Genomic DNA, 13,535 nt, shown 5'->3' on the forward strand with positions numbered 1-13,535 from the left:
GTTGAGTCTTTTTCTAAGAATATGGTATTTTTGGCCATTTTTTTTTTTCAATTCTTCTTTTGTGTCTGGCAGCAGATTCTTCTCATTCCCATCCCCAGCAAAGGAAATCCCTGCTAATGAAGTGCTCACAAGAGGATGAGCTTCTTTGGAGAGCCGTTTTGATAAAGCAAGATTTTGGTCTAACTCATGTATGATTCTAATCTTTGAGAATTGTTTTTCTGCTCACTTAAATATACACAGGCAATGCTTTTATACCTGTGTACCATATCAGTAACACACAAAAGCATTTACAAAATTATCCTGCATGATTTTGCTGTATGGATTTAAGAAGCTAGCAAGATGATTTTCTGGCCTCTAGGACTATGTTCTTGCTCTCCCCCTCCCTCTCTCTTATATTTATATTTATATTTTACTTAATGTTTAAAACAAAATGTTTTTATATTGGAATAATTTTAGATTTACAGAGAAGTTCTAAAGACAGTACAGGCTGGGCACTGTGTCTCATGCCTGTAATCCCAACATTGTAGGAAGCCAAGGCAGGAGAATCGTTTGAGCTCAGGTGCTCAAGACCAGCCTGGACAGTATAGTGAGACCTCATCTCCACAAAAATTAAAAAATTAGCCGAGTATATTAGTGCATGCTTGTAGTTCCATCTACTCAGGAAGCTGAGGCAGGAGGATTGTTTAAGCCAGGAAGATTGAGGCTGCAGTGAGCTATGATCATACCACTGCACTCCAGCCTGGGCAACAGAACGAGACCCTGTCTCAAAAATAAAAAATATAATACAATATTCCTGTGTTCCCCACCCAGTTTGCCCTACTGTTTATATTTTACATAACTATGGTGTATCTGTCAAAACTGAGAAATTAATGTTGGTACATTACTATTAACTAAACTCTAAACTTTTTTCAGGTTTTGTTAATTTTTCCATTCATGTCAGTTTTCTGTTTCAGGATCCAACCAGGGTACCACATTGCTTTTAATAGTATTCTAATAGATTAGTCTGAAGAGGGAGGCAGCGACCTAATACTCTGCAGTCTCTGGGGTTATCCATATAGGCCTTTATTCATAAGGCTGGAGGAAACCCCTTATGGCCACAGAATCAGATCATCTGATCACATGATGCAGCCTTTCTGTCATACATATGCCTTCCTGTGTTTGCACTGTTCCATTAGTTTAGCCTAAGTGTATGTGTGTGTGTGTGTGTGTACGTATATGACAAATCAACACTTTTAATGCCTTGTAATGTGCCTCATTCAAATACTATGGATAAAGTTGACATGCATATTTTGATGAAACCATTACTTGTTTTCATACTCTCCAAATTTGCCTGATCTACAAAGATAAATAGTATGATTTGGTTCAGTGATTGAAAAAGAGCATGCAGTCTTAAAAATCTGGGTTCAAATCCTAGCTCATATACTGACCAGCTATGTAATCGTGGGCAAATTCCTTCATGCCTCTGAGCTTCAGTTTTGTCTCCTGTAGAATGGGATGATAATAGAAACTTCCAGAGATGATTTAGGCAGATTTCTTATACAGTAGAAATTCTGAATAAAATGTAGTTTTTATACACTGGCATCACCCATTATTCCTCTTCTTGAATAAGGTTTATATCCAGCATATTACCCAGGCCCACCGCTTGGGAATTATCAGTGTGATTTTTATGCTGCTAAAGAACAGATCTGGGAAGAAGTTTGGATAACATGGTCAAGTACAGAGACCACACACTACTTCAGCTTCTCCTTTTTCCATGTGTTGCTCTTTCCCTCAGCACTGAATGCTTTCCCTGGTATGCTGGTGGGAAGGATGGAATTGGCTCAGATACATATGATTTATGCATAATCCTTATACAATAGAAATTCCTGATAAAACCCAGTGGGGTGGAGGAGTGTGGAGCAGGAAGAATCACTTCCCTTCTCTCAGGTGGCCCTGAGTGTGGTTGCAGCCCTTGAGTGTCTGCCCAGGTGGGCCTTGCCAAGAGGCCGGGTGGCCTGGGCTGGGCAGAGTTGCAGGCCTGATTCTGGGAGAATCTCCTGCTGTCTGTTCTGTGGCTGCAACTGTGGTGGCTCTTAAAGAACTTTCACTAAGGGTAACTTTGGGTCCTTCTGTGTGCCACTTCCAGGTTCTGTTGCTAGAGGGAAATTTTCTAGTTTACCTGGAAACATGGAAAATGTCACAGAATAGGAGAGGAGGGCAAAGGTGAGCTCCTTGGTCTGTTCCACAGACCATCCTGAGTTAGACTGAGAGATTCCAGTTCTGGGTATTTCTGAGAGATTTATTGTCATTAACATTCTTTAGTCAATGCTATTATCTCTACAAAACTTGACACATTTTACAATATGGAAGTGTTTTCTGGCTTACATATACAGGCCTTCCATCTCAGCTCACATATTTCTTTACCTAGGGGTGATGCTAATGATTTCTTCTTTCCTTAATCTTATTTTTCTCTATCATAGGGATGAAATCCTATACAATATATATCTATGTAGGGAGAAGTATAGATATATAGAAAATTTTCAAGCTATAGAATTATTTCAGGTGCTGAATAGAAAATTCTTTATGGGACAAACAGAACCATATGTTCTGGAGTTGCACTCATCTCTAAGGATGCTGTTTTTAAAAAGGTTTGGAAAATATCTCATAGATAATCCATACCCTTCCTCAAGCCCATCCAACAATAAAATAATCCCTAAACTCAGTAATAAATAATCCACATGCCTACAGCATTCCTGCAGGTATACACGCTGTTCTGTTTCAGGATCAGGGACATGAGAATAGAAAAGGTTGATTTTTAGTATATTGTATTTTTGAAGAATAGACTGACAATTTTGTTTTGCTTGCCATGGTATATTTAATATAGGATGCTGTTTTACATTTTTACCACTTCTCTTCAAAGCTGGTGTATGGATCCTTACATCTTTGAATATGAATAAAAATTATCATGACAGTATTATGGAAAAGAAAGAAGTCTAATACATACATTTCTTGTACTGTTTTCTTTTTCTTCTTCCAGGAAAGCCAGTTTGGCTATTAAGGCAACCTGTCGACACAGACCAGAGCAAGATAAGGCCAGATTTCAGAAAGAATAGCTGTTTACCATCAAAGCAACTGGGTTCCACACAGACATGGTATATTATACACAAAGACGAAGGTAAATGCTCCATGGTTTTTATGAATAATTTACTGTGCTTATATAAATGCACTAGAGCCTCTAGAATTCTTACTGATCATATTACTTTCCTTTCTATTGTTAAAAAAAAGTAGCTAGCTCATCAAATGTAATTTTAAAAGTCAGTTTTCTGGATTCCCCCTCTCTATCTGCCCCACAACCTGATGCTTCTGGTGTGTTAACACCTGTATATCAGACAAGAATGATTTTTTCCACGTGATAAATGCCATTTTGGTGATGCCATATAATGAAAATTTACTAGATTTTCATTTATCAAAGTGTCTTTCTCTGCTCAGTTTCAAAAAACAGGAGTTTTACTTGGAGTGATATATTTCTTGGGTTAATTTATATTTTATAAATATGTGAAATTATTAATTCATTCAATCTGTAGCATGTGTGGACCCTGAAGCTTATGGCAGTGCCGTTATCTATTGTAGGGATGCAAACATGCTCTTTGATGTGTTATTCTTGGGGACTTGGGAGGATAAAGATGGAATACTCATTTGGCCCAGCTCTCCAGATGGGATGAAAATGCAGCAGTGGTTTATGTGCATTTCCACAGAGCAAGGTTGTAACTTTCTATTCTGTACCATGTTGTAGATAACAGGAAACTTCAGGAAGTAGCAGTCTCAGCTGATTTTGCTCCGGCCTCTCTAGGATGGGACAATGGGCATCACCAGTGCACAAACGTGCCTTCCGGCACATGCTTGCCTCAGTAAACTCCCTGCACGTTCACTGTGTCATGTAGAGTATCCTACCCTGGAAAGATGTCAAAAGTAAATCATCATCCTCATATACAATACCAACATATCCTAAATCTTGTTCTATGTGCTTTATTTATATTAACTACCGTGTTCTGGTTTTGTTTTTGTTCTTTTTTTTGAGACCGGGTCTCATTCTGTTGCCCAGGCTGGAGTGCAGTGGTGCAGTCATGGCTCAGTGTAGCCTCAAACTCCTTGTCTCAAGCATACTACCATCTCAGCCTCCTGAGTAGCTGAGACCACAGGCACATGACACTACACTGGCTAATTTTTAAAGTTATTGTAGAGATGGCATTCCACTATGTTGTTCAGGCTAGTCTTGAACTCCTGGCCTCAAGCTATTCTCCTGCCTTGGCTTCCCAAAGTGTTGGGATTACAGGCATGAACCACTGTGCCTGGCCTTAACTACCTTTTTTAAAATTTAATTATTATTATTATTATCTTTTTTGTGAGGCCAGGTCTCTCTCTGTTGTCCAGTCTGGAGTGCAGTGGCACGGTCTTGGCTCACTGCAGCCTAAAACTCCTGGGCTCAAGTGATCCTCCCACCTCAGCCTCCTGAGTAGCTGGAACCACAAGTGTATACCACCATACCTGGCTAATTCTTGTATTTTTTGTAGACACAGAGTCTCACTTTGTTACCCAGGCTGCTCTTCAACCCCTGGGCTCAAGTGATCCTCCCACCTTGGCCTCCCAAAATGCTGGGATTACAGGCACGAGGCCACCATGCTTGGCCTATTTAACTACCTTAATACAATAACCCAGTAAGGTGGGCTTTTTAAATAGACCTGACTAACAGATGAGTAAAGTGAGGCACAGAGTGGTTACCCATATGTCTCTCTTATTCTCTGGCCCCACACCTGTGTTCTTTTAGTGGATGTAGACTGATTCTTGGCATTGAGACTTATTTTTGGTTTTATCTTTTTGGGACTTTTTCTTCTTTAATGTATTAATTCATTCTTTCAGTCAGTAAATATGTTGAGGGACAGTATGGGACAAGCACTATGGTAGGTGCTGAGGATGTAGACACAAACAAGACACACATAATGGTGGCCCCACAAAGCTTATAGTCTATTGGGAAGACTGATGTTAAATAGATAAGAACAGTAGACTGCATTGGTGGTTGGGGAAATTCTAGGTGCTGCTGAGGAAGCAAAGCGGGGGAATCTAATCCCGTTTTGGGGTCAGAGTCACTTCCCAGCAGGGGATTGAAAAGTAGCCAAGTGAAGAGAAAAAAGAAAATTGACCTCCATGGAGGAAAGCCCAGGGGAAGGCAGGTAGGAGGTCTATCAAACAAAGAGAAGTTGTTGCTTGGGGGAACTGAACGCTCAGGTTAGGTCTGGAGTGTGGAGCTGGGAGTGGGAGACGGTGGGAAAGAGACACTGGAGAAGCTGGCGGGGTGGAGGGTGGAGGACCCAGTAGGCCACTGTGAGTTTGTACTTTACCTCCAAAGAGAAACCTTTAAAGGGATAATCAGGGAAGTGATGCCATCTGATACACACCATCAAAAAGATCTCCCACTGCTTAGTGGACAGTGTTCTGAAGTGGAGGCAAAATTGGATTTAGAAAGCCATTAGTTGACTGTTGTAGTAATCCCCCAACCATTGGAGATGCTTCTTTTATCATTCCACGTGTGGGGATGCTGACAAATTCTCTCCTCAATCTGCAGACATTCAGCATGGTAAGGCACAAAGTCACCAAAGACTTGTGAGTAAGAATATGTAGGATTCGTGTAGTCAGGTTGGACTGATCCAAGGCCAAGCAGCCTGTGTGCTCAACTGAGGAGTGCTAGGGAGAAATGGAGCTCTGGGCAACATAGGTAGACCCTGTCTCTACAAAAAATAAAAAAATTTATCCGGGGGCAGTGGCTCACACCTGTAATCCCAGCACTTTGGAAGGCCGAGGCGGGCGGATCACGAGGTCAGGAGATCAAGACCATCCTGGCAGAACCCGTCTCTACTGAAAATACAAAAAAGTAGCCAGGCAGGGTGGCGGGTGCCTGTAGTCCCAGCTACTCGGAAGGCTGAGGCAAGAAAATGGCATGAACCGGGGAGGCAGAGCTTGCAGTGAGCCAAGATCACGCCACTGCACTCCAGCCTGGGTGACAGGGAGACTCAGTCTCAAAAAAAAAAAAAAAAAAAAAGAAAAAAAATTTAGTGGAGCATGGTGGCTCTCACTTGTAGCTCCAGTTACTTTGGGAGGCTAAGGTGGGTAGATGGCTTGAGCCTGGGAGGTTGAAGCTGCAGTGAGCCATGATTGCACAACTGTACTCCAGCCTGGGCAGTGTTTATAGTATGAAGTTGAAGCGTACATACACCTACAAAAGGTGACAACATATTAAGAGACAACCAAGATTATATTATTATTTTTGTTTGCCTTAGGCACTTTTGCTTTTGTGGGCCCCTTTCTTTATCAAAGAAAAATTTAAAAATATATCCTATAAATGTGTTTAAAAAAGAATATAATCCAGGCTGGATTTGTTATTCTTATTTTCTGTTTTTTAATTCTCATTTTAAAACAAATTAAACATTTTTGTGGACCTCTAGGCACTACGCTACTGCTGCCTAATGGGTAAGATGGTCCTGCTTCCAAATAAAAGACACAGTGAGAAAAAAACTCCAAAGAGGAGGAGATTTGATGTAAACTATGGCTCTGTGGGATTCAAATTTAGCCAAAAGATGATGCTAAGTGGTTAGTGTCCAGGGCGAGGTGGAGATAGAATGGGTAGCTGGGTTGAGTCTTGAGTGCAATGAGAAGGAAGCAGGGACAGCTGCATAGTGAGAGAGGCTGGAGATCCCTTTTTATCTGATGCCAGCTGTGGAGTGTGGGAGGAGGTTACTAAAAGACACTATGCAGGGTGGGGCAGAGACCAACATGGGCCACTGTGGGCAGGGAAGGGCCCATGGGAAAGACGAGATCTTCTGTGGGTCCTGGGACCCTGGCCAGGACTCTGAGATCCAGAGAGTAGAGTAGGTGGATCCTGGGGATAATGGCAAGGACAGGGGCAAGACTATGCAAGGCAATCCAGACAGGCACATTGAAACAGGAGAGAGGTGGTGGCTACTATGACTTGGATCATTCCCCATTCATGGCAACTTTATTCTAGTGCTCCTTCTTGTGTTGCAGAGCCCATGGTTTATAGACACCCTTGCAGCTGGAGTTCTGGATGTGAATTAGGCTGGACCAATCAGATGCATCTCATGAGACTTCAATTCACACCTAAGGTGGGAGAAGCATAGTGTATGACACAATTTTGCAAAAGATAAAGCCATATTGCCTTAATCCAGTTCAAGCTTCTGCTTGCATTGTGTCTACTAAGCCATCACATGGCTGAACCTAGAGTCAAAGAGGCAGGGCAGATTACTGCAAAGTTACATGGCAAAGGGCACCAATACAGGGAGAGGTGAAGAACTACAGCCATTATGGCAATTCACTACAGGGAGTAGCATGATACAATTCCCATGTTAAAAGGACCACTCCAGCAACTGTGTGGAGAACAGATTGAAGGGGAGCAAGATTAGAAAGAAAGGGAGAACACACAGGAGGTTATGGCAAGAATCCAAGTTAGAAATGAGTTTGGAGTAGGGTAGTAGCAGTAGGGATGGTGAGAACAGGTCGAATTCTGTACATATTTTATGTACATATTTGAGGATAGAGCTGACAGCACTTGCTGATGGCTGAGATGTATGATATGAGAGGTAGAAAGGAATGAAAGGTGATATTCTGGTTTCTGGCCTTAGCAAGCAGTTGTCACTTCTTTTGAGGCTTCAGTAGTCCAAGAAGTGATTAGATGCATGGGGAATACATGAATGTGTTCACTTGTGATAATTCATTGAGCTGTAAATACTGTGCATTATTTGCATGGCTTTCTGCAATGTTACATATGTTGCCTCTCACTTAAAAACCTAAGAAAAATTTGGTAGAAAGATGTTTAATAAATACTGAGAGTCAGGCTCACCACTTCCTCTAACTCATCCCCTTGACTCATAGACTCTTCTTTTCAACTATCTGTTGAATTTATTCTTTCTTTCCATCTTCCTTGTTCACGCTTCAGTTCAGACCTCTTGCCTGGACGATTGCAGTAAAGCTAATTTATCTCACTGACTCTGGTCCCCTGTCTATCCTCACACTATGGCAGGAACATCTTTATAAAATACAAATCTGATCACGGCTTTTCCTGAAAAAAGTTACTTCTTTATGGTATAAAGGTCAAACTCTTTCAGGTCTGGCCTCTACCTCACCATAACCAATCTTCCACTGCCCTCTCTTTCCCACTCTGTATTACAGCCATCGTGGACTGTTCGCAGACCATGCAACACCGTGGAGCTTGTGCACGGGCGCGCCTTTACCTGGAATGCCCTCCTTTCTTTGTTGGCCTGGATAAGACCCCACCCAATTGCCTGCACCTCTGTGAAGTACTCTTGGTTCCTAGGCAAAGCCTCTTCCTCCTTTGTGCAAGCACTTGGCTTTACCTTCCATGTATTATTATAAATATCATACTGTATTGTAATTGTTTTTTAAGGCAAAGCTTATTTTCTATTTCCTATTAAAGAGGCCTGAATAAAGTGAGGGAATTAGCCATTTAGATATGACCTATACAAAAAAGTAATAGAGGGAAAAAGCACCCCAAATCTCACCATGTAAAATCTCCCTTTTCAGTCTTTTTTTAATGCTATTTTATTCTAACATAGTTGGAAACATACAATGTAAATTTTGCCTTACTTCTTCATGTAGTAACAGTGATTTTTTTTCTCTTGGTATTTAAAAATGCTTTATGTATTTTTGTGAAAAACCTATTTCCATGATGCTTCTCAGCACCTTCTTTGTTTGTTTTTACATGTGCTATTTGACCGTCAATTTATTGGATTTAGTGCTTTTTATTGATTTGCATAAGCTTTTTATATATAAAAATAATCCATTTTTTTAGTTTAAAAATATCATTTAGAGCTGTATTAGGCTGCAAGTAACAGAAAACTAGGCGCATTATTTTTCCATTGCTGTGTAACAAATGATCACACACTTGATGGCTTAAACCAAACAAATTTATCATCTTACAGTTCTGGAGGTCAAGGGGCCAAAATGCATCTCATTGGGCCAAAATGGAAGTGTCTTCAAGGCTGTGCTTCCTTCTGGGGGCTCCAAGGGAGCATCTGTTTCCCTGCCTTGTCCAGTCTCTAGAGGCTGCCTGTATTCCCTGGCTCACAATCCCTTTCTCCGTTTTCAAAACCAGCAATGACAAGCTGAGTCGTTTGCACATTTGCACTCCCACCTTTGCTTTTGTTATCACATCTCCTTCTCTGACTCTGATCTCTCTCCTGCCTCCCTCTTCCCCCTTTTTATTTTAAAGCCAGTGTCTCACTTTGTTGCCCAGGCAGGAGTGTGGTGGTGCAATCATAGGTCACTGCAGCCTCAACCTTCTGGGCTCAAACAATCCTTATGTCTCAGCTTCCCAAGCAGCAAGACTACAGGTGCACACCACCACACTTGGCTACCTTGGCCACCACCTTGCACCTTGGCCTCCCAAAGCACTGTGATTACCGGCATGAGCCACTGAACCCAGTCTACTTTTATAGACATTTTTTAATTACATTGAGCCTACTTGGATAATCCAGAATAATCTTCCTATTTTAAAATTAGCTGAGTAGCAACCCTAATTCCATCTGCAACCTTAATTCCTCTTTGCCATATAACGTAACATAGACACGGGTTCAGGGGATTAGGATGTAGATATCCCTGGTGGGGAAGGGGTGGGGACATTATTTTGCCTCCCATACCAGGCATATAAACAAGTGAAGTGTTTACTTCTCTTACATAAAAAGAAGTCTGGGGGAGTGGTGGAGAGGATCACAAAGAGAAAAATAAAAAAGAAGGTTAGGGTTAGCGTGACAACTTAATTATGCCTTCAAGTATCCAGTCTCTTTCCATCTTTCTGTTATACCATCCTTAGTGTATGAGCCTTTGACTCTGTGCTTATTGCCTCATGGTTGCCAGATGGCTGTTGAGTATCTAGGCATTTCATTCATGCTCCAGGAAAGAAAAAAAGTGGCCGTGTGAAGGGCAGAGGAATGAAAGATGGAAGAGCATGTCAGCTGAGTATACATCCTAGGTCAGATTCTCTAGAAGCAGCCCCTCACCCATTCATATGCTAGTGATTTACTAAGGAAGTGTTTCCAGGAGAAATCTGTAAATGGAATAAAGAAGGCAGCACAGAGAAGAGAAAGCCAAACAAGAGTGATTTTGGGTCAAGGACCAGCTTCAGCCCCGTCTCAAGACGAATCCTGAGCGTAAATTACACTAGAGTTTGTGTCAGTTTGAAGCAAAGTAGCTCAGTGTACAGACTCCTGCTCCGGTTGAGGGGGAGGAGTAGTGGTGGTTGCAGTGGTGGGGATTGACCATCTAGGCCCTTCAGACTTCCAGGCAAAGAAGCTGTAACAGCCCAAAGTAGTGATCTGAAGAAAGTGGCAGGTGCCTGTTGTTAGGGATACAACTCAGAGAAATAAGGGAGTGAGCTCACTGAGCAGGTAGAGAGTTGGAGGCGGTCTGGGCAGAGTACCATGACTTTGCTGCAGTTTGTCTCTTTTATTATATAAAGCTTCTCTGGATGCCCTACTTAGCAAGCTCCAATACAGTCTTTTGATCCAGACTTATCATATAGCCACGTCTTCTAGCTGCAAAGATGTCTAAAACGGGATTTCTGATTGGATACATTGCCACTTTTACAAAACTGTGGGTCTGGCCAGGTGCTGTGGTTTATGCCTGTAATCCCAGTGCTCTGGGAGGCTGAGGCGGGTGGACCACTTGAGGTCATGAGTTCACAACCAGCCTGGCCAACATGGTGAAACCCCATCTCTACTAAAACTACAAAAATCAGCTGGGTGTGGTGGCGTGTGCCTGTAATCTCATCTACTTGGGAGGCTGAGACAGGAGACTCACTTGAATCTGGGAGGCGGAGGTTGCAGTGAGCTGAGATAGCACCACTGCACTCCAACCTGGGTGATAGAGTAAGACTCTGTCTCAACAAAAAAACAAAAAAAAAAGGTTGGGGGCGGGTTCTGTTAGTAAAGTAAAAAGGAGAGAACCATGCTAGGTAGACAACCATCAGACTCTGCCAAAATATATTTCTCATTTTGTTTACTTTAACTTTTGGTCATTTTTTAAAACAAAAGATTAGAACTTTTACATAGTATTTTCTTTTGTAATTTCTTCCAATATATCAAAGTTACAATTCCCTTCTTAAACAGAGGTCTGATAAATGTCAACCTATATTTTATTTGTTTTTTCTAGTTCATAAAAATATTTAACTCTATTCTATCTATAAGTTATTTTGGTGAATAATGTCAAGTGATGCTATAGGTGATTTTTTTCACTAATTCCTAACCAATTTTCCCAATATTATGTGTGTGTGTGTATACCCATATGTACATGCAAACACTATATTCTATTTGTTGGCTATGTGTGCCACTCCAGTGGTCTGTTGATCCTTTTGTCACATTTTAAAAAGTAATGTGGTTTTATAATATATTTTTATTGTGATAGGGCAAGCACCCATCCTCATTTCTTTTTAATTTTTCTTGCTTTGTCACCCAGGCTGGAGTGTAGTGGCACCATCTCTGCTCACTGCAACCTCCGCCTCCTGGGTTCAAGCAATTCTCCAGCCTCAGCCTCCCGAGTAGCGGGGATTACAGGCACCCACCACCATGCCCGACTAATTTTGCAATTTTAGTAGGGACGGGGTTTCACCATGTTGGTCAGGCTTGTCTTGAACTCCTGACCTCAGGTGATCCACCTGCCTTGGCAGATCTCCCAAAATCCTGGGGTTACAGGAGTGAGCCACCATGCCCGGCCTTTTTTCTTTCATATTAGTATGGGTTTCATAAAATTACTTTCAACATTTATTGATAAGATCATGTAATTTTTCTAACTGATCAATTTATATGCATGTTATTACTTAGCTCTGTTACATAACATCTTGAGCTTCAATTTTCTTCCCCCAAAAGAAGGTGTTCAATTAGGTGACCTTCAGGCTCCCATCCAGGTCTAACGTTTTATCATCCTAAGAATTGTCTGTCTTTGAAGAAGATTCCACATGGTAACCATGTTGAACTCAGTAGTTGTTGCTTTCTGCATGAACCAGTAAGTGCCCGTATCTAAGGTGTGAGGTGACAGCACTTCTAGAAACTCAGTAGTCTCTAGTCTTCCTGCCAGTACACTTCACTTTTCCTGACCAGCCTAATAGCTTCCTTTCTCAGGCTCCAAAACTGGCATTTCTAAAGAAAAAGTAGATGGAAACAACAACTCAGATCATAATAGTAAAAATAATAAATTACTATATTGATCTATATTTAATCGATAAGTTAAACTTAGAACTGTGCCTGGTACTTATAAAAATAACATAATTATTAGCTGTCATATTTTGTTGTTATTTTTTAATTGACCATTTCATAATACATGTTGAGATGGGAGATCTGAATTTATTCATCCTTTAGTTAGTCTCAATTTACTCTTGCTTCTTATAGAGTTAGGATCTTCTCATTCTGAAACTATCTAAAATTTTGTTCTAGTGTTTAGTTCTATTCTCATGTTTTTTTGCACAATGTGGCTCCTAAATACTAGTCAACTACTTCATCTGGTGCTTATCTAAGGAAACTGTTTTCCTTAAAATACTGAAGAAAAGACTTGCTATGTTGGACTTAGTGAGAGGTGATATGTCAGTTTTCAGTAGATCCTGATTATTTGCAGATTGCACCTTTGTGAATCCACCTACTCACTGAAATTAATTTGTAACCCCCAAATCAATATTTGCTGTGCTTTCACACTCATTCACAGACCTGCAACAAACAGTGAAAAACTGAGCTGCGCAGTGCACAAGTTTCCCAGCTGAGGCTGAACCAGGCAATGTTCTGCGGTCTTGTTTCAGTTCTCCTATTGTCAACTGTCCTTTCTGAGATCAATTTAATGCCATATTTTTTTTTATTGTTTGTTTTTTTGCATTTTTGTGCTCTTGCTGGTGATTTTGCTGTTTAAGATGCCCTTCAAGCACAGTGCTGAAGTGTTGTTTAGTGTTCCTATGCTCAAAAAGTCTTTGATGTGCCTTACAGAGAAAAAAAATGTGTGTTTGATAAGCTTTGTTCAGGCATGAGTTATAGTGCTGTTGGCTCTAAGTTCAATGTTAATGTATCAACAATGTATATTAAAGAAGGTTTCTTTAAACAGAAACACATATAAAACAAGGTTACATCTCGATTATGAAAATGTTGTGACCAGAGGCTTGAAGGACCCTAACCTGGTATGTCCTCTAGGACAATGGCTCAGGATTTGCTAATTTAGTGTTTGCAGTAACTTTATAGAACATACCTACCACAAATAATGAGAATCAAGTGTCCTTTTCTATGGAATATTCCGGGATTATTTGGGCTACTTGTGAATTTCAACCTTGAGTGTATTCATGCCACTCCCCACTCCCCAAAGATGGGACTTCCCTGTATCTTACTTGAGCATGAAACAAGAAGCATTTACTATGCTTTCTTTCTTGAGGTCATTTAGACCTTCTTATTTAAAAGTCTAGTGAGGGTGGTTCATTGTTTAATTTCACAATGTCATATATT

This window comes from Rhinopithecus roxellana, chromosome 2 (assembly GCF_007565055.1).
Source record: "Rhinopithecus roxellana isolate Shanxi Qingling chromosome 2, ASM756505v1, whole genome shotgun sequence".
In the NCBI taxonomy this organism is placed as follows: domain Eukaryota; kingdom Metazoa; phylum Chordata; class Mammalia; order Primates; family Cercopithecidae; genus Rhinopithecus; species Rhinopithecus roxellana.